At 39.3% G+C, this 17,726-nt stretch overlaps 1 protein-coding gene across 4 annotated transcripts in view; it reads right to left on the bottom strand.

The window, feature by feature from the left end:
- Positions 1–16,579, bottom strand: part of PTPN13 (protein tyrosine phosphatase non-receptor type 13) — a 264,870-nt gene extending 248,291 nt beyond the window's left edge. For all 4 annotated transcript variants that reach the window (XM_063458775.1, XM_063458777.1, XM_063458776.1 and 1 more), the window contains exon 1: positions 16,122–16,579. The gene's annotated coding sequence lies outside the window, so the exon portion shown is untranslated. The remainder of the gene's footprint in view (positions 1–16,121) is intronic.
- Between the last annotated feature and the right edge of the window lie 1,147 nt (positions 16,580–17,726).

Genomic DNA, 17,726 nt, shown 5'->3' with positions numbered 1-17,726 from the left:
AAAATATCAACCAAAATGTAAACGCAAATAGGAATGGTGACATTTTATTTCCCATTTAGGTTTTAGAGTCTTACAATTTTGTCATTTTGTGAGCAGACAACAATAGGAATTCAGGTAAGCAAGATTACAGCTGCATTGCCTGTTAAGGTCGAACTAGGTAATGTTACCGTGGCTCCCTTTCTTAATTTTGGAATGTCTGATCATTGCATTACTTCTACCATCTATACCCAACATAAAAATGCCAAGTTTAGGCTTTCTTTACTTAACGTAATATTTAGGCATACAGCCCTAGCAACATGCACACACGAAATGGATACGCAGATGTGGAGCATAGTATTTACGGTTTACAATGTCATGATTATGCCCTCTCTACTTAACGTATTCTACGAAAATAAGGCTTTAACTATTGCAACATGCACACACATAATAGACGTTCAGATGTTGAGAATGGCATACCTTTAACCATGCTAAAACAGATGCAATTACGTGTTCTAACTCAGTGTTGAAACGACTGTTTTTCGGCTACATTGCCCCATTAGGCTTTTGGATTAATGTCACTTAATACTGCTTCCTTAAAGGCATCATATAGCTATTAAGACATGCTAACATACACAGATATATCATAATTGAACGTGAGAATCCTAAATGTTTAGACACACACGCCTTCAAGTAGGCGACTATCTGCTTTTATGTACACGAACCGTTATACGTGCCTATGCGCAGGCGACTATCTGCTATTATATACCTGTTCGGATCTACAAACCTCTGCGTAGGCGATTATTTGTATTAACAGACAAATGTTTGATACCCGCGTTGCTGTTGTGATGACAATAAACATATTAAAAAAAAAAAAAAAAAAAAAAAGGACCACTATAGTGCCAGGAAAACACTAGTTTTCCTGCCACTAATGTGCCCTGAGGGTGCCCTGGCTCACTCTGCGCTGGGGACTCTCCTCCCTCTTCTGATGTCATCAGCAGAATGCATATGCGCGGCAAGAGCCACGCGCGCAATCAGCCAGTCTCATAGGAAAGCATTCTCAGTGCTTTCCTATGGATGCTGGCGTCTTCTCACTGTGAAAATCACAGTGAGAAGCGCGGAAGCGCCTCTAGCAGCTGTCAATCAGACAGCCATTAGAGGCTGGATTAACCCATAGGTAAACATAGCAGTTTATCTGAAACTGCTATGTTTACAGCAAAAAAGGGTTAAACCTAGATGGACCTGGCACCCAGACCACTTCATTAAGCTGAAGTGGTCTGGGTGCCTATAGTGGTCCTTTAAGAGATTAATGGGTTAATAGGTATTGCATCCTGTCTTGCTTACCATAAATCATGCAGTGCATCAGTGATTATAGTGGGTTACTTGGGAGTGGAAAGTACACAGAATGTTGGGTGTTATTTAAAATACCCATTATGTGGGTTTGCCTTATGTGCTTTTGAATAGTACTAGTTGAGGGAGACATGAGTTAATTAAAGGGACACTACAAGTACCAGAACATATGTACCCTGTAAATTTTATAATGCAAGGAAAGCTTTGTCTGCACAAGTGTGCATATAACTGTAGCAATTTGAACATATTCCTGCATGACCATCCACTTAGTGTCAGATATTAAAGGTATACTATAGTCAACAGAACAACTATAGCGTAATGTAGTTGTTAATCATTGCCTTCAGGCATTTTTATGCAAACCCTACCTTTTAAGAAAAAGGCAATGTTTAAATAGCTCCTAGGGACACCTCCAAGTGGCTAATCTTCAGATGGCCACTGTAAATGCTTCCTGGCTCAGTGCTGCACAGTAGGCCGCTCTGTTGTTCAGCGTCTCCACGCTCTGCATGGGGACTCTGAATTTTCCTCATAGAGATGCATTGGTTTAATGCATCTCTATGAGGAGGTGCTGATTGGCGATTCTAGCCAATCCAATGCTTTCCCAATGGGAAAGCATTGGATTGGCTAAAAATCAGCAATTCTGATGATGTCCCAGAGGGAGCGGAGCTAGCACCGGCAGACAAGCACGGCACTGGAAATAAGAAGAGCTTTCATTCTTTTTAAGGGAGCTAGGGGGATGGGGGAGAAAGCCACCTAAATGGTGGGTTTGCGCTATAGGGTCAGGAATACATGTTTGTGTTCCTGACCATATAGTGTTCCTTTAAATAAGGAAGCTAAACTTCCACCTCTAGAAAAAGGGCAGTAAGTGGGAGTAAAAGTGCAAGAAACAGTGCAGACTAGCCACTCCAAAATAGGGATCACTCCCAATTCCAATAACAATACAAATAGATATATAGTATAGTTTAAAAAAAACATATACCAATGGGGGCACCACAATCACAAACGTGTGAGTATATTTACCATATTTGTAGACAGGTATGACCATGTAAAGAGATAAAAACAATATAATATATAGTGAAGTATTTAATAACAGTAAAGAAAATGATAAAAACAAGTATGTACACTCACAAATGTAGTTGCACAAAAAGGACATATGTCTCAATTGTGCTGAAAAAGCATGTCAGCCCCTTCCTGTCCCCTTTTATGGATGGATCCAGTTTCCAAGACTCCAAGTTGTAATAAGTATCTTGTCTGCTGGACTTCAGAGCTGTGTATGATCCAAAATATCTTGTAGGGATGCTGGGAGGCTTTATAACCGCTCGACGTGTCTCGTCCTATAGACTTTATCAGGAGCTGTGTGTCCATTTATCTTCCGGCTTTTTAAACTCTGAAATTCGTGCGGCTTTCATTAGTGCACGCATGCGCACTGCGGCTAACGTTTCCACATACGTTACCGCGCATACTTGCACATCCAGCTTTATTGACAATAGCTTTATTGACAATTTATACCGGAGGACACATTTCCATATTAGACCACCTGGTCTTACGGAGTAGTGTGTAGGCACTTAGAAAACTACATTTAAACGTGCAGATAGTCAATATGTTACAATATTATAAAATTTTGACAGCTTTAATAATACTAAAATAGTTATTTGAAATCATATTGCACAAAAATTTAGCATGTTATATTAAACATATATAGTAAATTTAACAATTAAAAAAATTACATTACAAATTAAAAATTTTAAAATACCAGAGAAGGGAAAACACAATGGTACATTTTATATGGTATTATATACATATAATTTTCTGTATTAATATAGAACAAACTATAGAAATATCAATTATATAAAGTTATATAGAATTAACTCTAAAGACTTATTCTAAAGATCATCTACAATGATGATTGTTTTATTCATCCGGCTGAGGGACATAGCGAGTGCACCATCAGTCTAAAAAATATAACTCAAAAATAAAGATAAAATGTATAAAAGTTAAAAATCAATCCATAAAACTAATACATCTAAATCTACATTTAAACGACTTGGGGAAGTGGTTTTAAGTCTGTGAATCCACTCTGTTTTCTTTCATAGCCAGCACTTTTTCTGTATTACCCCCTCTCCAGTGTGGGGTTATTGTATCTATCCCTATACATCTAAAATCTTGGAAACTAAAATGGGTACAGTTTATACAATGTTTGGGAACACTATGCTTTATGTTCCCTCTTTTTATCCCATTGAAGTGTTCCAAGATTCTAATGTGTAGTTTTCTAATTGTACGACCTACGTATTGTATGCCACATTTGCATTCAAGTAAATAGATCACATTTTTGGTTTGACAGTTTGACATTTTTTATTTTTCAGCACAATTGAGACATATGTCCTTTTTGTGCAACTACATTTGTGAGTGTACATACTTGTTTTTATCATTTTCTTTACTGTGTTATTAAATACTTCACTATATATTCTATTGTTTGTATCTCTTTACATGGTCATACCTGTCTACAAATATGGTAAACTTCCACCTCTGTCTGTCCAAAATATTTGTCCAACTTTATCCAAGTGGCTGCAAATGAGATGCAAAAATAAACACACTGTTTCCCTCACTCCTTTTATTCTTTCCTACCTGTTCTGTTTCCCCTATATTTCTTGCCTCCTTCCTACTCAGACATTTACATTTCTACTCACCTTTCACATTCCTCGAGCTATTACTCCCTTCCCATAGATTACAGACCTTGTTCTTTTTGCTATATACATGTTGTCCCTTACAAACCAGACAACTATAGTTTTTGTACCAACACCTGGGATGCAACTGGTGAAATTCTTGAGTATAACTTTATATTATAGACAAGTGATTTGAGGTTGGTTGGGTGGTTGACTCGTAGCCTTCAGAGTAAGCAAAATGTTAGAATGAGGTCTTGTCATTACTTTGAAATCGATTACAGACTGGCCAGTAACATTATAAAGATAAACATTTAAAAAGTCTGCATATTAAAAACAACATCACAACTCACTAACAATGCATAATACGGTAACGTGAAAAAGGAAGTCAAGCAGGATCAACTCTATTACTTTACAATGTGGTTAAACTGCACAGCGATTACGGAGTGACCAATGTCACATTGCTAAACCTCTTCCTTCACCCACGCCTTCAAAACATTAACGGTGTGTTAACTCCTAGATTCCAAGCAAATTTGTCAAGCCCTGCAGTAATATTATATATATATATACACATATATCTATATCTGTATATCTGTTTATTCATCCTCAAGACATTTCCGTAGGCCATTACTTTCAGTAATGACCAGTTCACACACATCCCTAAACCAAGATGAGCGACTTAGAAATAACCTTTGCAAACCGAAAACCATAGAGATATATGCTGTACTTTTCAAGTTACAGTCCCCCCACCCCAGATCAGCACTGTGCTCTCACAATATAAACAGCTGTGCATCTGGTCCGCAGCTGCTAACCACACATCATACATTGCCTCTGTATGGTAGGAGACTGATCACGCTCCTGATGACTTCAGGAAACATTAAAGCGTCACTAAACTCTTTGTTTTTAATATTAGAAAAACATTTTATTATGTGAAGAAATGTTACTTTCCTTTGTATCTATACAACATTTTGCCCACAGCCAGCCGCCCACATATACCCAACATTCAGTACCTCTCACACTGAGAGACTCTGTATCATATACATATCCGAGGACTGGCAAAGTCACAATAAAGTGCATGTGCTCTAGATTTTAATGGTATCTTACAGCCATTACCGAGGCACGAACATAGGGCTGGAAGAGTGCTCACTGCTTGCAGTGCAAACAATCCTAGCACGCGTACACATGGCAATACCCAATAACTGCATCCTGTTGGAAACAGATGCTAAACGCGATGTTAACTACACAGGTTTTAGATTTCTGCAAAAATGGGTCAACATTTAGAATTTATATTAAGCAAAACTGTTTGTACCTTAAAGATTACATATAAGTAATTCTTTGCCAGGTGTAGCACTTACCTCTGCAAAGATTACCTGGTGTACACCTAGATAGGATAACCTACCCTGCCTGTCCGGTCCTTCCTGCTGCCCCTCAGAAAGCATGTAGCTTATCTTAAAGGGACGCTATAGTCACCAGAACAACTACAGCTTATTGAATTTGTTCTGGTGAGTAGAATCATTACCTTCAGGCTTTTTGCTGTAAACACTGTCTTTTCAGAGAAAATGCAGTGTTTACATTCCTGCCTAGTGATAACTTCACTGGCCACTCCTCAGATAGCTGTTAGAGATCCTTCCTGGGTCATGGCTGCCTAAAATGCATCCAAACATTCAGTATCTCCTCCCTCTGCATGCAGACACTGAACTTTCCTCATAGAGAGAGATTCATTGATTCAATGCATCTATATGAGGAGATGCTGATTGGCCAGGGCTGTGTTTGAATCATGCTGGCTTTGCCCCTGATCTGCCTCTTTGTCAGTCTAAGCCAATCCTATGGGGAAGCATTGTGAGCGGATTAGGCTACCACTTCTGATGATTTCAGCAGACTGCTTGTTTTTTTTAGGCAAACAGCATGCAGATCTACAGCTTCTGGCTTGAATACAATAAGATTTTGCTATATATATGGAGGCATGAGGGGCCCAGGGGGGCTAGATAGTGGTGTTATAGGGTCAGGAATACGTGTTTGTGTTCCTGACATTGTAGTGATCCTTTAAATAATCTGCAGAGAGTGTGTGTGGGTTTTCTTTTTTCTTCAGTAAATGCATGTGTAAGGTATAATTATGGCTTTATGAGTGGATGAAAATAGTATATCAAAGTGGTAAAGTGCATATGGGCTGGTGCATGAACCTGAAGGGTCTAATAACACATCTACAACCACCATAACAACTACAGCGTAGGGAAAAAACTGTTATTCCAGACTAGAGGAAACACTTCTGTGTTGTCCTCTAAAGAAATTGGAATAACACTTTTTTGTTCCCACACAAATTTTCAAAGAATTGTTTGGAATTTCAAAAAAAATAAAAAAAAATTGGGATATCCCGGTTTCAAATGCTTGCTGGCTAGTTTAATGTGTAGGTAAGGTGTGCATAACAACAGACACTTCCTTTATCACCCATGTCTTCCACATTAGAGATAACTTAACTCCTTTCATAAACATTGTGCAACTCGGATAAAAAGACATATAGGCCTATTCACTAAAGTAATCATTCCAAGGGAATTAAAAATGTAACGCAAAATAGCCAACCTGGAAACATAGCTGAAAATGTTTCCAGTTCAGCTATTTTGGCCTTAAATTTGAAATCTTACCCCATCCCAAAGTCAAGCTCCCACACCAAATTACAAGTTCAACATATATGGAACTATTCCATTGCCCTTTCTCTGATGTCCCAAACAGAAGCAATTCCCCCTGCTGCATAATTGTTACACATAGATTGCGACCAATCTCCAGATCATTCTGCCCAACATATCGTGTACTTTTACTCCATTTCCACATTCCCCTTTCCATTAACCAGTACTAAGTACTGCACTTTGCAGTTCCCCATATCTCAAACCAGTGCCTGCAACAGTGCCCACAGGAGACATTAAATTTTTATGGCTCTTTAAAATTGCACATTCCCCTGCTCTCTCAGCACTAATGCATTTAAGTTGTGTTTTTTTTTTTTTTTTGCTTTGTTTTAATTATCAATACCTTTCCCTGGTTGGGAGATCAAGGGCAACACATTTTGTGCTACGTTAATAAGAGATCAGTATTTCATCGATCTATACATAGAAACTGCTTTATAATAATATACCTTCAAATGCAATCCTGCATGCTTAGAGTTTGGGTTACAGGGGCACCTCTTAAACCTGCATCCCTATGGTTATGATGCCAAAGGCACCCTGGGCCCAGTTCCTTGGTGATGGTGTACACAGTTTAGCAATGGTTTGCCATGGGTGCTTGCCAGCCTACAAGGCTCCCTGCAGAACTCGTCAATAAATGTGCTCAGAATTGGCATTAGCTAGCCCTTAACGCTTGCCCCAGTGATGCTGCCTGAAGTTCAGCGTTTCAAAATTAAACTCTGCACATACAAACTCCAGGCACCATGACCACTTTAAGTCACTGCAGTGGTAATGGTACTTGGAGTAAACTTTTAAATCATAGCGGCAACATTTCTCATCACAGTGCCATTCCAGAGTTGTTCAAATGACGCTCACCATTCTCAAAATGCCATTTTGAGTACATTAAAACCCTTCTTACAGTCAATTTTGTTAACGGTTAATCTCGTTGTGGTTCCTGGATAAAACAAGAGATTTTAAAAGGAGTCTGTCCAGCTCTAAATAAGAGTCAGGGGTCTTGTCAGCTCTTGAAGTGAAGCTTTCTGCATTCCTCTGCTGGAGAGGATTATAAAATAGTTATTGTATACCAAGAAGTTAGATATTAATCTCTTTAGCTTGTTTTCTTTTGGTTTTAATGTAAATAAATATTAAGCCAGGGTTTTCTAACCTCAGGATCCAAAAAGCCAAGACTGCTGAAAAACACTTTACTGATGCATTCCAGATTGGCTATTATCATTATTAGCATGTATAGACATAAGTCATATCACTACAAATACTTATAAATCTATGTGTTAGGCTAATGGTTTATATTTAAATGAAGTGGGATACTGGGAAATATTCTCACACTTGCAAGAATAATATTTTGCCTCTGGCTGGCATTGTATAGGGCTTCGTTCAGCTGCACTCAAACATTCAAACGCAGACCCAGTGAATTCCAGTCTGCTGGTAAAATGTTAATCCGATTAGCCTGTGCGACTGTACAATCAGATGTGCGATCAGAGGTTAACCCAGAAAAATAAAGTTAATGGTTAGGCAAACATGCAGCTCATCAATGAAGGATAAGTTACTTAAAAAATGATAGCGTTCACTGTAACAAATAAATTACATATATAATGTTTTTATATAATTCTTTATTTTTGCAGTGCACATTTAAACTTACAAGCTTGCAGAGAACTTTTACAAGAGTGTAGTCGACATTAATAAGGTAGAGATGGAACAGTAAATGGTTAGGGTACTGCACTTTTTTTTTTCTTTTTCAAATAGAGTAAATAAGAAGGCAAGTAAAAAAAATAAAAATAATAATAATAATAAAAATGATGAGAAGCACAGCTCCATCAAAGTAAACAAAAAAAGGGTGCCACATGCTGTAGAAAAGAACTGTAGTTACAAGAGGTAGAAACTACTGTGTGATGAGGATCGATTATGGCATAAGAGCAGAGAGTCCAGATCCCAGCATATTTTATACTTAGGAAAGTTAACTGAAACAATTAGAGCAAACTCTAGCACTCATATAATAAAATATATTTTGTTGTATATGAGAAGCAAAGCCTGCTCAGCCGATGCCCTTAGACTGTCTTTGTAGTACTTGAGTCCGTAAAAGATGAACGGGATGACCCACTGGACTTCAGCCACCACGCTCGTCCGAACAATGCTTCCTGTGGTCTGGACAGGTCTGCCTTCCACTGCTGTGACCGGTAAGCTTCCTGGGAGAGACATCGATGCTCGCCACCCTTGGAGGGCATACCGTGAGGAGATTCCTCATGCAACATGCCTTTCAGGTAGGTATGTGCCAGCTTGAGAGTTAGGTCGCCGGGACCGAGTAACCGGTCCCGGTATCCACTCGCGTCTCCTGCTCCACAACACCATGCGGGGGTTATCCGAATTCCATTTTACAGTACCGTGGAGCAGTCGGGACCTGTGAGGCCTCGGCCCGACCTATGGGAAGTCGAGGAAGCACTCGTTTACATAAAGTCTCCCAAAACCGCTCCCACAGCTGGTCAAACTTTTGGCGAAGCGGATCCACAACGGAGGGGTGCTGTGAGGAGCCCTCAGAAGCTGTAGGCTCAAGCACGGCGGCCATCTTAAAAGGCAGAACAAAACAACACAACACAACACCTACAACAAAGTGTAAACAATCACATCAAGTAGAGGTGAACCCTTCAGACTGAATACAGTTGTACAATACAAATATACTTATGTATATAAATGGTAAGAAAATCTTCACAATATCTGCAAGATAACAAAACAAAACATAGTGTGTCCTGTTTATATAAAGAAATTAAAAAGGAGTAAGTAGAACAACTCACAAATTACAGAGCCGTGCCAGGCTCTGTGTATTATGCCCAAAGGTGCCTTTCCAGGCTACAATCGAATCTCCATAGGCCACTGGTATGCAGATGGACCACGGAACAGCAGATGAGAATGCAGCAGAGGATGGAGTATACAAGGAATTTATTCAAAGGTAAAATAAAAACAAATGATTAAAAATATAAAATCCTTCTAGATAAGAAGAGGCAGAAACAGGCGTGTTTCGACTTTAAAAGTATTTTTCAATGTCTCTGCCGATGTTGGGGTAGCCTGCTGCTTAAATATCTTTATTGCAGTAATTCAGTTCACCTGCCAAAATTCTGATCCGGCGTGTGACGTCACTTCCGGTCCGCGGGTTTAGTACGTCACTTCCGGTCCGCTGGATTAGACGTCCTTTCCTTTATTTACAAAATTAGCGTTTAAATACTTTTTTTGTATTTTTCACACACAAACAAATATGAACGCAAACTGTGGCCAGTGTTTGTAACTAAGTTGCTGCTAAAAAAAAAAAGACTGGACATGCCCCATTTGCAATACCTTTTGTGGGGTAATTCTCATTCCTGGGCTACCATACGGCCTCAAAGGCAACATAACCAATCTGGCAAATTTCAATGTGAAAAAACTGAAATGCAAGCCTTATATTTGATCATGTAACTTTTGAAAACACCATAAAACCTGTACATGGAGGTACTGTTTTACTCGGAAAATTTCGCTGAACAGAAACATTAGTGTTTCAAAACAGTAAAACATATCACAACAATATCATCAGCGAAAGTGCAGCTTGTGGGTGAAAAAAAAAACGGCACTTTCACTGACGATATCATTGTTGTGATGCATTTTATTGTTTTGAGACACTAATATTTGTGGTTAGCAAAGTCTCCCGAGTAAAACGGTACCCCCCATGTAAGGTTTTATGGAAATATAGAGGGCCTGCGAACCAAATTCTGTGGACTTTCTGCCTGGGTTGTCAGGCAGGTCCCTCAAACCGTAATTAATAAAATTACTTAATTATGTAAAAATATTACCTAAATGTATACGTAGAATTTAAATATATGTATGTGTGTGTGTGTGTGTGTATATATATATATATATATATATATACATATACATATACATACACACACACACACAGATATTTAAATTCAATGTATACATTTATGTAATAGTTTTACATAATTAAGTAATTTTATTAATTACGGTTTGAGGGACCTGCCTGACAACCCAGGCAGAAAGTCCACAGAATTTTTCACACACAAACAAATATGAACGCTAACTGTGGTCAGTGTTTGTGACTAAGTTGCTACTAAAAAAGACTGGACATACCACAATACCTTGGGTTGTTTACTTTTGCAAATGGTATGCTACCATTTGGTCTCAAAGGCAACATAACCAGTCTGAGAAATTTCAATGTGTATAGACTGAAAAAAACGTAACATGCTATATTTGACCCTGTAACTTTACAAAACACCATAAAACCTATACATGGGGGGTACTGTTTTACTCATGAGACATCTCTGAATGCAAAGGTGTGTTTTATTGCTGAAACAACTAACAGTATTATGACATTCACAGTTAAAATGCCATGCATAACTAAAAAAAAAATCTTAATTTTGCTATTTTTTTATATTTTATTCATATTAAATTATGTTTCATATATACATATTTGATATGAAATAAAAGCCCTGTTTCTTCTGAACAAATTATATATAATAAGTGTGGATGCATTTAATATGAAAGAGGTGAATTCTGGTTGAACAGACATATAGCGCAAATTCAAAGTTTTGTTTACGTTTTGATCACAACTTGTACAACTGCCTCAGTCCTCAAGGGGTTAAAATTCAACAGATCCAACCATTTGCAGGCACAACCTAGGTCAGGGGTAGGCAATGTGTTAGTAGTTCTGTGGCAAAAGCAGATCTTGAAGTAGTCCCTTGCTGTGCCAGTCAATATTTAAAAAAAAATTGAGGTGTGTTTGTTGCCGTATTCTGCTTGTGTTATTTATGAGTGCTGCAGATGATTTGTAGCATTGTATTTGTGCTTATGTAGGTTCTTATATTGCATATGTTAGCGAGTAGCTTGTGGTATTGTGTATGATACCTATGAATGTGGGCTTTGTATGGGGGCTGCCTGTTGAATTTTATGAGTGGATGATAAGTAACAGTGTGTTTGGTGGTGTGTGTGTAGGTGTGGGGCTGCTTGTGGTATTGCATGTGAGACTGCTTGTGGAGTTGTGTGCGTGTAAGTGGATTGTCAGTAGTGTGTTTGTGGGTACTGTGTGTATGTTTGTATGAGGGTCGGCTTATTCTGCAGCTCTGTGTAAATCAAACGGTGGGCCTGGGGTCCATTGGGGACCGGCTGGCCAGGTGCAGGTTAAGGGCAGGAGCTGCAATAGTTGCTGTAGGCTGCTCTACTCCAATGCTGATTCCCATTCACAAGTGCTGGTACGAAGTGATCTAAGATCACTTCCTCCAAATGCTGCATTGCGTAAATTGAGGATGGTCTCTCACCACTTGCAATCACCGCTCAGTTTTCACTAGCAGATATCTGAAGTCCCACTGGGACTCCTGATAAACCAGAGCCACGCGTGCCATAGGTTGCTGATCCCTGACCTGGATGGGAAAGAGTTCACCAACACAAACCAAAATTACATATGCAGGGCTCAATATTTAAATGACGAATACAGGTATTTCTAATGCTACAGTACCAATTTGGGTGTAAGCTGCACCCCCATGACTGTTTAACATTTACTTACCTTAAATTCCATGGCGTGCAAGCCTCGCCACTGCCAACTCCTTGGTTGAGATCAATCTTGATGATCTCAGTCAATCCAATACTGACCCCCCCATCGCATGTCTCATTTCCTCCCTCCCCCCTCATGTGTCTCATTTCCTCCATGTGTCTTACCCACCAGTGTTAATTTTGGCCGCAAATTTCAATTGAGTTTTAGTCAGTCTTTTTACTAAGGAGCCATTACAGTTTTAGCCGACTAAATCTCAAAATCTTTAGTTGACTAAAACCTGACGAAAAGTTTGGTCGATAAAATTAGCACTACTTTAGCTTCCATTTAAGGCAGCGTTTCCCAATAATTGTTCCGACGCAATTTGTCCAGGGTGGCCCATGCACTTAGCGCCACCAGATGGTTATTTTCGCTTAAAAAGGGACACTATAGTCACCAGAACAACTACAGCTTATTGCATTTGTTCTGGCGAGTAGAATCATTCCCTTCAGGCTTCAGAGAAAATGCAGTGTTTACATTACAGCCAAGTGATACCTCCACTGGCCACTCCTCAGATGGCTACTAGAGGTGCTTCCTGTGGCAGTGACATTCAGGATCTCCACCCTCTGCATGGAGACACTGAACTTTCCCCATAGAGATGCATTGGTACAATGCATCTTTATAGGGGGATATGTTGATTGGCACAGCGCTGCGTTTTGGTGCGAAAAATCACAGTGAGAAGACGGTGGACAGCCATAGGAAAGTATTGAGAAATGCTTTCCTATGGACTGTTTGAATGCGCGCCCGGCTCTTGCTGCGCATGCGGCGCTGACGTCGGCAGAGGGAGGAGAGTTCCCCAGCGCCGGAGAAAGGTAAGTGTTTAACCCTTTCAGCCCAGCGGGAGTGGTACCTAAAGACCCTATAGTGCCAGGAAAACGAGTTTGTTTTTCTGGCACTATAGTGGTCCTTTAACCACTAAGGCTCTTTCTGCTGACCAGGGACTGCCACATCTTGTCCGATAATAAACTCGGGGACAGTGCAAGGGCACCACTAATAACCCTTACAGTTAAATGGACATTCCAATGCATAAATACAAAATAAATATTTTTTCTTTTTTTTAAACTGTTTAGTATATATACACCCCCAAATGAAAACTTGACTGCTTTTAATTATGCATTTTTTTCCCATTGGAGTTATATCTAAAAACAGCTTGTAAAAACTGCAGATCTTGTTTGCTGCCTCTGCAAGCCCTCCTCTTCTAACCCAACTCAGACTTCTCGTGACTGTTCAATTACAGACTTCCCAATATAGCTCAATTAGAAGTCTTTGCAAAGCAGGTGTATGGGCAATTGCTGCCTCTTGAGTTTAGTGCAAGTAAGTTTCCCAAACCAGGAATTAATAGGACCTGTGGCCTACTGGAACAGCAGGGAGGTGAAACCAGTATAATTTATAAAATTGTCAATTTTCTATTGCAATCAGAACTTTTTTTCAAAATGAGAAGAAAATCAGAATACACTCTTCATGTATAAAGCTTTTCGGCAAGCTAAAATGCTTTGGTGTCTGGAGTGTCCCTTTAAAGAAAGGCACATTCCAAAATATTCTGGACTATTTTCCATGGTGGCTTGTAAGCACAAATTCCAAAAAGAGAATAAAATAATTTTAAAAATGGCCTTGTTTTTACAAACATAATTTGTTTAATTAAATTAGGTAATAGGTATCTACCTAATCTCTCTACACGCACTAACAAAATGTATTGTTATGCATCTCTCGCGTATCTCAAGTTAACTTTTGGGAAGTCTTCCTTGGGCATAGAAACACAAGAATCATGTTTTCACAACTATCCCAGAGTTCCCAGCTTGACATTTAAATGAACACAGACAAACATCTGTTTCAGACTTCATACTGAATTTCTGCAGACTCCCATAGCAATGGACACTTTTCCTTTTAAACCAAAGCATGGACTACGATCCGAAATGATCAATGTACTCAAACTCTCCATGGACTACTGAGATTTGGGTCTCATCAGCATGGCGCTGGTTCGGTTCTGGAAGTTGAAGTCTCTTCTTTGTAGCAATGCCTCAGTGTTCAATCTCCTAAACATACAATCTTGCAAAATCTGTCTTAATTTTACGCCAAAATATTCATACATTTCCGTAAACATCCATAATGTGTTTAATAGTATTTTTTCAATCTGATTAGCAACTCAACACAATGAAGGTTTACATACGAGAGACCAAAATATTGTGAATTGGAGCACAAACAAAATTACTTAATAAAATATATAGACTTCTGCACAAAACAGAATAGGCAACGATATGGTGGCTAGAACTTAAATTAATCTTTTTATTAGTTAAATATATAATTTGCCATTCTTAAATTGTAATTAGCTTTTGTTGTGCTCAGCTGCCGACCTTGCAATTTTTTCTGGTATTAGTCATTTTACATACATCAGACCGCAGTTCACCCATTTAAAAAAATATATAAACAAAAAAAAAATTATTTTTTGGTTTTACAATAACAGACGAACATGTGTACATAACAGCAGGCATGCAGGACCACAACATATTCATACAAAACCAAGACTCAAGAACAGTATACAGTTAAGTTAATTAGGGAAAACATAACGCAACCCAAATGCCATAATGTCGGATCACAGATGATGGTAGTTAGGTAGCCTTCACATAAATGAAGATGTGGTACTAAAACTCCCAAGTGTGAAGTCCTAGCAGTCCATAGTGCCCAAACAAGACAGAGAATGACATCATAAAATAAAATCATAAATCCGCATATAAAATTAACCGGAGCCATAACAACGTGCGGTCATGACTACACGCCATCCACACATTATGCAAATAGTTGCACTTAAAGCACACACCAATGTATTAACATGTCAGGAAAGGCAGTGAATTTCCCAGGGTACTACTTCATCTACATAAGGAGATTAGATATTAGGGAAGTGTGCTATATCCGCTACAACTATCACCAACTTCAGTGGGCTTTTTAAAAAAAGAGGCTCTTTACCATAAATTACTCTAATATTGTAAAGCACTACGGAATCTGTTGGCGCTGTATAAATGGCAATAAAATAATAATAATAATAATAATAAAAATAAAAACAACGTGCTCTTCTTTACAATAAAATGGAGTGTAAAACCCCTCTCCATTTTGCACCAACAGAGAAGCAATCTGCTTTTTCCAAATCACCAAATCCATTGATTAAATCTTCTATCAGGGCCTGAACTGAAACCCCCATCAGTTCATCCTCATAACACAGCATTTTGGGGATGAGAACATGGGGCAGCAGGGAGGGAGGGGGAACAAAACTCAGTACCCAGACCTCCTCCAAATGTTCAGAAATCCTCCCATCAGATGTAGACAGAGAACTCTCCACCAGGGATGTAGAAATTTGACCCTAAAACGTGATTTTACTAAACAGTTAACACCCTCTCACAAAATACAAAGCACGACCAAAACTTAAGTGACATTAGAAGCATAAAACAGAACATACCAGGGGTAAATAATTGCCAGCAGGAAAACCGTTTCAGCTCCCTTAATGCTAATTAAAAACTCATTGTTATGTATCAAGAGGGGTTTCATCCACGTGATCAAATTTAAGAGGGGGAGGCTGAGAAACAGTTTACAAAGCAAGGCATGCAAAGTATTTAGAGTCCCCTGGGGTGTACAGACCACTAATCTGACACTCAAAGAGTTAATCAGGTCAGATTAAATAAACAGAAAGAAAATGCAAAGCCAGAAACTATGAAGTTTAACACAGATATATGTCACACTCGTGACTATAGGTAGCAGAGTGAAAGCAACAAGTGATTCCTAAAAGCAACTTGTGTTAAAACTTGAAGAAAAAAAAATAGATAAAAAAATAATAATAAAATGCTGACCAACACTCCTTTACTGAGCATAGACACATCACTTTATCATGATCACCAACTGAATTGGGATACTACTTACCTGCTATATTAGATCCAGTCCCTGCGTAAACAGGGCTCAGATGTTTTCTTACTTTGTTGTGTTTTTTAAGAGGGGTGAGGGTTTTTTTTAAATTTATTTTCCTTTTCATGCAAAGAGTTTTCCAGACAGTTTTAGATCCACAGTTTTTACGGCTGCTAGTTTCAGATCAGCAATAAAATGGAGAGCCATCCAGATAAGGCAGAAGCAGCTAGACCCAGAGCATCTCCTGGTGGAGGAACAGCCAGGGGCCCCCAGAAAGTGCAAGGCTCACAGTGTGCCAGGACCACATACCACTCACCATTCACAGGGCAATACATTCAGACATAGAACGCCGGCTGGACAGGGATTCCAAGGCTATTCTACCCAATACAAAGCAGCGTGCTTCCCATGGCCAGTAGCAACTCCCTCTTTGTTATGCTGCAGCAGAGCTCCAGTGCAGGGCAGGATCCTGTAACCATTGTAACAGGGACGCGCAGCCTGCCTGCCTCTCCCTCTGACTCAGCCCTCCCCACCTCCTATAGCTCGGAACACTGAAAGGATTAGCAGGGCAGACAGGCTAGCTCTCTGCTGCCACCTATCGCTCTTACTAGAACACATCTAATTTAAATTAGTCCCATTATGGACTCCTATACAGTACTGAACTCCCAGGGCTTGTTTATTCATCATTCATCAGGGGCGGGCTGCCACCCACTGCCAGATGTTTAAAGATGTCAAATGATAAACAAATAGCACCAGCATGCCCTCTCTAACTAACGCAGTATGCGGGATTGTTCGTTAAGCAGGGCAGTCCAACAAAATGAGGGACATTTAGCAACCCTGTTATTCACTAACACCTACTCACTAACAGGGTTTTTCACCAAGGTAAGAATTTAAAGTGAATTTCAAATAGAAGGTCAAAATGGCCGAACCGGAACAATTCTCTGAGTCAGAATTTGCTTTTAGTTTGGCTAGTTTGGCCTTGAATTTGAAATTCACTTGGAATACACTTTGAATGATCTATTTAGTAAACAACCATGTAAATCAGAAATTGCGGAGAACTGACAAAGGAATTGCAATTCTTATGCCAAAATAGCAAAGATACAAAATGGCACATTTTTACAGGGTTATTCACTAAAGTGTGAATTGCCAGGATAAAAAGTGAAAACTTTGTGTGCTAAGGGTGTTTTAGGGAAATGATCCCTTCTCTGTGTGGAGACTGGAGCCACTCTGCTTGCTTTATTTTAAATTGGATTTGGCCACATTACTCTGTTAACCCCTTAAGGACCAAACTTCTGGAATAAAAGGGAATCATGACATGTCACACATGTCATGTGTCCTTAAGGGGTTAAGTAAAGTGAATAGAGCCTTTCCTTGGGAATATTGTTGTTTTTTTATAGCTACAGTAAGAGGCTGGGCAAGGGTTTTGTGGATTGGGTAGTCCAGCTTGTGAATATGCCTGTGATAGAGCCCACTATCACCACCACCTTAAAAGCCCCACAAGTCTCTATTAGACTTTTTGGAGTTTATTAAAGGGACACTGTAGGCACCCAAACCACTTCAGCTAATTGAAGTGATCTGGGTGCAGTGTCCCTTTTGCCCTTAGTGCATTGCACTTGTGGTGGAATC

Source organism: Pelobates fuscus, chromosome 6 (assembly GCF_036172605.1).
Source record: "Pelobates fuscus isolate aPelFus1 chromosome 6, aPelFus1.pri, whole genome shotgun sequence".
Taxonomy (NCBI): Eukaryota; Metazoa; Chordata; class Amphibia; order Anura; family Pelobatidae; genus Pelobates; species Pelobates fuscus.
Note: the sequence above shows the minus strand (reverse complement) of the source record. Positions and strands in the feature narration are given on the sequence as shown.